Consider the following 8,842-nt stretch of genomic DNA (forward strand, 5'->3'; position numbering starts at 1 on the left):
AAGTCCTTTTCCAGAAGCACGTCCCTGTCACTCACTTTCGCTACAATTATAACGAGTTGTCCCTTCTTGTTATCTACGTTCTTTGGCCATAACTGGACAAATGTGGATTTTAAAGTGCTCCGAAATTTTAGTTTAGTTTAAAATAAGTTTGGTAATTTTTTGTTGAACTTGGCAATTTTTCTGGAGATTTTGGGCGAAAAATAAAAAACGTGACAACACTGAACACATCTATATAAAATATAGCCACCTAAAAGTCTATACTTCGTTGCTTCTGACAGTCAGTTACGGCAGCTTATTCACATTATAGTCAGCCCTCTAGGCGTGATAATGACGCTTAACTCAGGGAAATTATTGTACAGCTCCCTGCTTGGAGAGATGTCTATACCAAGGCGAATTTATACAAGGTGGTGTTGATGGCGAATTTAGATTTTCGCCGCGGTACTTATTAATGTAAAGCAGTGTTTGCATTATTCAACTTTGCGTTCAACAATTGTGTTNTATGAATTCGCCGCCCTGTTCTCTACTGCTAATTAGTAGGTGAGAGTGACGTATTTTCTCTACCAGTAGAGAAATAATCGGTAGAGAAAAGTTACAGAAACGGGCTACTGCTGTTTGTACTCGTATGTATGTATGTACATATGTAACACATGCTGTGTTGCCGCTTTGATAATTTTTTACCGAAATTGGTAATTTTTTTCTTTGTTTATCATATTTGGTAATTTGGTAACTTATTTTTCAACTTGGTAACTTTTTCGATTCAGTCCTACATGTAACATAGGTCAAAACAAGTTCCAGTTCCACATTAGGAAGTGGGCCGTAAGCGTTTCCTTTAACAAAAATACCAGGAAAAACTGAAAGTTTCGCAAGGCGAACAGTTCTTCGGCGTTCCTAGGTTACTATTATTGTGTGATGTACAACAGTTTGCTTGATAGTGGGTATTGTTATATCAACCAAGTCCTTTTCCAGAAGCACGTCCCTGTCACTCACTTTCGCTACAATTATAACGAGTTGTCCCTTCTTGTTATCTACGTTCTTTGGCCATAACTGGACAAATGTGGATTTTAAAGTGCTCCGAAATTTTAGTTTAGTTTAAAATAAGTTTGGTAATTTTTTGTTGAACTTGGCAATTTTTCTGGAGATTTTGGGCGAAAAATAAAAAACGTGACAACACTGAACACATCTATATAAAATATAGCCACCTAAAAGTCTATACTTCGTTGCTTCTGACAGTCAGTTACGGCAGCTTATTCACATTATAGTCAGCCCTCTAGGCGTGATAATGACGCTTAACTCAGGGAAATTATTGTACAGCTCCCTGCTTGGAGAGATGTCTATACCAAGGCGAATTTATACAAGGTGGTGTTGATGGCGAATTTAGATTTTCGCCGCGGTACTTATTAATGTAAAGCAGTGTTTGCATTATTCAACTTTGCGTTCAACAATTGTGTTCAACTCAACGCAGGGTTGCACGAAAAAAAAGTTGAATGGCTAAATGTTGGCTGGCGACCAACTTTGTTGAAAGCGATTAGTTGAAAGGCCATTCAACCAAAAGTTGAATGCAAAGTTGAACAATGCAAACACCTTTTTATGGCGAATATTTTGATATTTTTTCATATTTTGATATTTTTAGCCATTCAACTTTTTTTTCGTGCAACCCTGCGCCGAGTTGAACGCAAAGTTGAACAATGCAAACACACTTTAAAGATGATGTGTTTGTTGTAATATGAATTCGCCTTGTTTTCAACAAACACATCATTTTGACATTAGGTTCATTCCTTATCTTTTTGGACTAAAATCTGAAAAGTGTCAAAATGCCAGAGCGTAAGCAAAATGCGCTCACTAAAAGAGAATAACAGGAAAAGTAAAGGAACGCAAAAAACCAAATTTTTAGTCCAAAGAATGGCAACAACAAAGCTAACGTCAAATAAGAATGGAAATGTATGTACAAAACACATTCACACAAGCACAAGCACAATAAACACTTACTATATCAATTATTTTTTGCCTCCTTCCAATTTCAATTCCTTTTTTTACTTTTTAGATTATTCTCACTTTTTGCGTATTCTTTAATTTCCGTTAATTTAAATTTAGTTGAGTTTGACACTTTTCAGGATTTCGCCAGAAAAAATTCTTCTGACTAAATCTGACTACTTCGGACTATCACTCTCACTGAGTGTTGCTCTCTCATTTTAGCTGTCATTTCCGAGTTAAGGAACGCTTTTTGGACTAAATCTGACTACTTCGGACTTTTTCTGACTAAAGCTTAGTATCTTAAGAAAACGGTCAAGAAAAAATTGCCATTATTTCGAGTATGTGTCCAAGGAATTTTGACATTTTTGATAACGCACAGCCTGTTGCCTCACTCTTTCCTCAAGAAATAATGTGCTCTTTTTTCACAAAAAACTTTAGAAAACCGTAGTAGAAAGCGTACTAATTTTCTGAAGAACTGCGTACTGCCTTAAGGAAATTTGACTCAAGAAAATTTCTTAGCCATTTCTTGTACGTCATTTTATATGGAGTTTTTGCTTTTCTTAAGAGCTGGATACTAAGCTTATTTCTGGGAGATAAGGAACGCTCCTATTAATAAGTACCGCGACGAAAATCTAAATTCGCCATCAACACCACCTTGTATAAATTCGCCTTGCTCTATACCCAGTAGAAATCGGTTGTATGCATTCATGAAGAATGCTTGCTATAGAGTGAATTAGTGTGAACAATTCATGCGTAGTCATGAATTTCCACGAATAAATTCAAATTCTAGCGAATTGCGAGCGAATGTACGTTGTCGTTGTTTTAAGTACATTTCTTGAGAAATTTGAAGTGGAATTTTTGTAATATTTTCAGTCTTGTGAAGTCAGTCAGTTTAGTGAACGGACGTGTTGTGCGATACAAACACAAACGGGCTTTTACAAAATATGCATTTGCATATGTAAGTGTTTGTATGTCCCCTATATTAAAATGTATCAGAGAAGTAGCATTTACATATGGGGATACATATCTTTTAAGAATGCTTTAATACTGTTCCATTAATGCATTTTTGTATGTTTGAAACAATAATACAGCCATATGCATAGAGCAGTAGTACAAGTGTATGGTTAGAGTAGGCATACGCTCTGAGAAACCACGCGTGTTAAATGGAAATGTGGGCTAATTTATACTGGCATGTATACACAGCAGCAAGCTCATGCAACCAACAGCAATATCGTATGCATAAAATTTCTACTGGGTACTGTTGTCTTCTGTGTGTGAATGGTTGCGTTCATAAGACGTAGCTGTTTAGCTCATCTGCTACGAAACTGCTGGCAACTGTTGAAACCAACAATTACGTCTTAGAAACGGCTTGATGACTATGCTGCCAAATGAACAGCTGATAAATGTAAACAAATGAAATTGCAACAAATAGAGATAGTTGCGCCGATACTATTTAGAATTCAACGCTGAGCGGCCGCCGTGTTGAAAAAATCGTTCAATGTTACAGTGAATTAAACAGTGTAAAATTATATAGCAAACATCTTAAAGACATATATTTAGAAACGTAGTGTTATTATTAAATAATTTAGTTACTTTATCACGTCAGTAATATAATACAATATAATAAATTTGTTCGCAACTGCCACCAAACAAAGCGGCGTTAAATTTAATATAAGCGGCGTAAGTCTTTTCGATCAGCTGTTTAGGCTAAGCCCAACACGTTGAGTTCAGGTAGCGTAAAATTTTACGCTGGAAAAAATGGCGGAAAGTTACCAACTTTGCGAAAGGTTCGATTTGGTAAGCAGATGGGTTGCTATTGTATACCTTCCACGCTTCTCTTACGGTGCATCGACGTTCGATTTTTATTTTGTTGATTGCTTTGTGTTTTAGGAAGCTCAGGCAATCTGGATCGTACGATGAGCGTGTATTGTTGTCACACTTTATGCACACTCTCTGCAAAGTTCTATGTATCTGCAGCTATTTCTGGTGTGTCCAAGTCTTTGGCAGCTCCAACATCTCATTGGGTTGGGTATATACTCCCCCACTCGAACTCTTTCCCAAGCTTGATTGTGTCCGGTCTACGAATTAAATCAAAGGTAACTATGGCTGCACCGGTTGGTATTAATTGGTTTTCAGATATTTTCATAATTTTTTTAACTTCGACGACTTTTTGGCTAGCTAGACCTTCAACTAATTCTTCTTCTGCAAGGTTTATGATATTCCAAAGAAAATATTCTTCCTTGTGAGGTGTTAAGTCCTTTGTGTGAAGTGATTTTGACTGGAACTAGCCCAATATGGGTCGCTTTTTGGAACTTCTCGGCTGCTTTTATGTTTAGGGTTTTGATTAGCAAATCTCCGGGCCTTAGTGCAGACACTTCAGAGTAGTCAGCGCATACGTGTTTGAGACCTTTGTCAATATGAAAAACGTGACATGACGAAAGGGCGCGAATTTGCTCTCCAATTTTTGGTCCGACTGCAGTTGCTACGAGATATCGCGGGGAGTGGTTATCGTTATGTTTGACTTGAGGGAGAGGCACGAAGTCGTCAGATCTTATGCGTTTGCCAGGTGGGTTAATGTCTGGGTCAAGTAACCGAAACCTGTTTGAAGAGGGGGGTCAACCCCATTCATTTTTACACTGCACTGGTTTTCAAATGCTTTGCGTTACAACACTTCCGACCAGAACAAATAGTAAAGTAGTAAGCGAGAATATAAATACAAAAGTAACACTAGCTTTGGTTAATCACAAGAGAAAAATTAATAAATATTGGTATGTACTTACAGCACTATAAATAAGAAGAAATTTTCGAATATCATCAGTGCAACGTTAATGGACGCGAATCACGATTTTTTTAAAGAGTTTTTAGATTGCTATGAGATGCAACGTTGTCTTCGGGACATAACTAGTCCAGAGTATGTGACGCGTGACAGAAAAATAAAATCATATAAAAAATTGCTAAATATGATGAAAACATACAAGAAACCATGCAGTGTTGAAAATTTAAAAAAATAATTACGTAAGAACAAAAAATAAAAATAAATAAATAGAAGAGAGCTTAAAAGAATTAAGCAATCAGAGTTTTCTATTGCCGGTGCTGATAATGTATATCAACCAATAATTTGGTGGTTCGACCAATGTAAATTCCTGAATTATCTTTTTATCCTCCATCTTTCCTTGATGAATTTCGCGGTTTGAATGATGATTTCATCTCATACATGCCTGATAGTTTGACCTCTACAAGGCGTCAGTCAACACTGATAAATTCTTGACTGACAAACTTGATGGACCATGTGTACCCCACATAAGAGAAACAAACGGCTGAATATCTGTTTGGGGTACGGTTTAGTAGCAGCCCCAACTATTTCGGGCTATTCCGTCCAAAGGGGTGACGCGATCCAAAAAAAATTCCACACACTTGTAGTGAAAGGTCTCCACATTATTTCAACACCTACTTTTGTAATTTTCGGCCCGTAATTTATTTAGAAATTTGTTTTGAATGTTGTTATTTTTTGTAAAATTCAGAAATTTGCTTAGTTTAGTCACTCCTATTCTCCTTAAAGCAACCAATTCATCAATACATTTTTATATTCGCTTTCACTTTACCCTTTATTTTATTAGCTATAACTTTTATTATACCTTGAATTTCAACCAATTAATCGCAATTTATTAAATAAAAACACCTCTAAAATCCCACTTGAGCCATTGGTTGCATAAACAAATTAAATGGCGGAGTTCAGCTGTCAAATACCAAAATATGCAAAGGGATGAGAAACAAAAGAAAAGGGTTATAATCCCTAACATTTCGTTCTGTTTGTGTATACATTCATTTGTCAAGGCTACCAAACCGTACTGCCAAATTATCAGTGACACAAACCTAAAGGTATGTTCACATATAAATATTATCTCAATCAAAGCTCGGGTTTTAATCACCCCGTTTACACAGGCAAATCTCAGATTATTAGTCGTCAAATTTTTTGTGCTTGTTATTCACACATCTCAAGGAAAGGTTATATTTCTTCTCTGTGCACCGTGATCACTTTTTTCTGCTATATAAAGCAATTTAAATATATTTTAACTTAGTATTTTATTAAAAATACCTTTCCAAACCCCTTTTCCTTGCTAGCGTCCATTTTTATTCACTTTTACATTTGGCATTTCTCCTCTTCTTCGCAAAAATAATCGATAAAGCAGGTTGGACACCGAAAAGTTATCGGTTATATCTGAGATTATTTTATAATTACAGATTAACAAGGGACGAATTTTGTATGGCTAATCTCTTTTTCTAATTACATATAATCTACTTATATGTGAACCTAGTATAACAGAGCGAGAACCACATCTCCCGATCATTAAGTACCGCCGCCGAAGAAGTAGTTGGATTTCAGCGAGACCGAAAGAACAACTGGTACGATGAGGAATGTCAAGAAGCCGCAGAGAAAAAGGACGCCGCCTATATAGGGAACTGAAGAAGTAAGCGAAACGTATTTGCCGCAATAAGAAGAGAGAGACCGAAATACGTGAGTGCGAAGAGCTTGAGATGCTGGCCGACAGGAGAAAACGCCCCAAAATTTTACCAGAGGGTTAGCCGACTTACGGAAGGTTTCAAGACCAGGGCGAACTCCTGTAAGAACAACAATGGCGACCTAGTGACCGATGTCCAGAATGTACTTAAATTATGGAGGGAACACTTTTCCACCCTACTGAATGGTAGCAGCGCTGATATTAGTGGAGAATACGAACCCGAGCCCCCAGTCAATGACGATGGAGTCGATGTTTCATCACCTGACTATGACGAGGTACGAATAGCTATAGCGCGCTTAAAAATTAACAAAGCAGCTGTAGCTGACAGCCTGCCAGCTGAGCTATTAAAGTACGGTGGTTGATAAGGTGCATGCATCAACTCTTATGCAGAATATGGTCAGATGAACGCATGTCCGACGACTGGAATTTAAGGGTGCTCTGCCCAATCCACAAGAAAGGCGATCCTGCCATTCGCGCCAACTACCTCTGAATCAGCCTTCAAAGCAATGGTTATAAGGTCTTATCTATCTATCGCCAAATCTTAGAAAACACCCGCGAGAATAGGATCGACACACACCATCTATTTGTCGATTTCAAAGCCGCTTTCGACAGCATGAAAAGAATTTGTCTTTATGCCGCGATGTCTGAATTTGGTATCCCCGCGAAACTAATACGGCTGTGTAAAATGACGTTGAGCAATACCACCAGCTCCGTCAGAATAGGGAAGGACCTCTCCGAGCCGTTTGATACCAAACGAGGTTTCAGACAAGGTGACTCCCTCTCATGTGATTTTTTTAATCTGATGTTGGAGAAGATAATAAGAGCCTCAGAACTGAACCACTCAGTACTGCACAATACTTTACAAGAGCGTACAATTGCTGCCACATGCCGACCACATCGATATTATAGGTAAAAACAAGGGCTACGCTTGTTCTGTCTTTTCGGGATTGGATAGAGAAGCAAATCGAATGGGTCTGGTGGTGAACGGGGACAAAACGAAGTATCTCCTGTCATTACACAAACAGTCACAGCATACACGTCTTAGCACCCACGTCACTGTTGATAGTTTGAAAAAGTAGACGACTTCGATTTATTTGGGAACCAGCATTAACACCAATAATAATGTCAACCTTGAAATCCAACGGAGAATCACTCTTGCCAAAACGTGCTACTTTGGACCGAGTAGGCAACTGAGAAGTCCTCTCTCGTCGTACAAAGATCACACTCTATAAGTCACTCATCATGCCTGTGCTGGTGTATGGCGCGGAGGCATGGATAATGAAAACATGGCTGACTTCCAAAACGTACCAATACAATGTTTGGATACTGTTCTACTGCGGTATTTAAACTCTTTGCATATGCAGAGTAGCGAAACATTGCAACCATATACATTGCATATTTGGAATATTTAATAAAACAATAATCACCATTTCGGAATTTTGCATTTTTAAAACACCAATGGTAACCAATAACAAACGAAGCATCAACTTTGTTTCTGATGCGCTAGCAATGCGTTTCGATAACTTTTCGGAGGGTTTTGGAAAAGTGTACATTGTCAACCAATTGTAGTTCGGCGTTATGGAACATTCAACTTTGTACGTATGCAATGCAATTGACGTTTTGGAAGTCAGCCCATCTGATGAAACGGCTCTTGGAGTTTTCGAGAGAAAGATTCTGCGAAAGATTTACTGCTCTTTACGCGTTGGCGATGGCAAATACCACAGACGATTTAATGATGAGCCGTATGAGCTTTAAGACGACATAGTGTAGCGAATTAAACTTCAACGGCTCCGCTGGCTTGGCCATGTCGTTCGAATGGACAGAAACGCTCCTGCTCTAAAAGTATTCAACGCGGGCCGCGATGCTGGTAACAGAGGAAGAGGAAGGCCTCCTCTGCGTTGGAAAGACCAGGTGAAGAAGGACTTGGCTTCACTTGGCATTTCCAATTGGCGTCAGTTAGCATAGAAGAGAAATGACTGGCGTGCTGTTTTGGACTCGGCCAAAATCGCTTTGGCGGTTACAGCGCCAATAAAGAAGAAGAAGTACGCCGTGCGGGTACACTAGTTATTTATATTAAACTAGCTGGACTCGGTTGAACGAGACTTCATCACGCGCGTATCTAGTGAACTGTTATTGGAATAATATAACGTGTTTGGAATATGCCATGTACCAATAATTATCCATGAGATATGTGCGATGTTTATAAAAAATCTTAACATTTTCATACAAAATTTTATGGTGCATTTACATGGTATGAATCTGTTCATAAGCCGTATGAATTTTCCTATAAAAGAAGCACAAACTCTATGAAGAAATGAATGAACAATTTTGACTTGTATACTAGACAATAC

This window comes from Rhagoletis zephyria, unplaced genomic scaffold, assembly GCF_001687245.7.
Source record: "Rhagoletis zephyria isolate East Lansing unplaced genomic scaffold, Rhagoletis_zephyria_1.1 Rzeph_scaffold_00825, whole genome shotgun sequence".
Lineage (NCBI taxonomy): Eukaryota > Metazoa > Arthropoda > Insecta > Diptera > Tephritidae > Rhagoletis > Rhagoletis zephyria.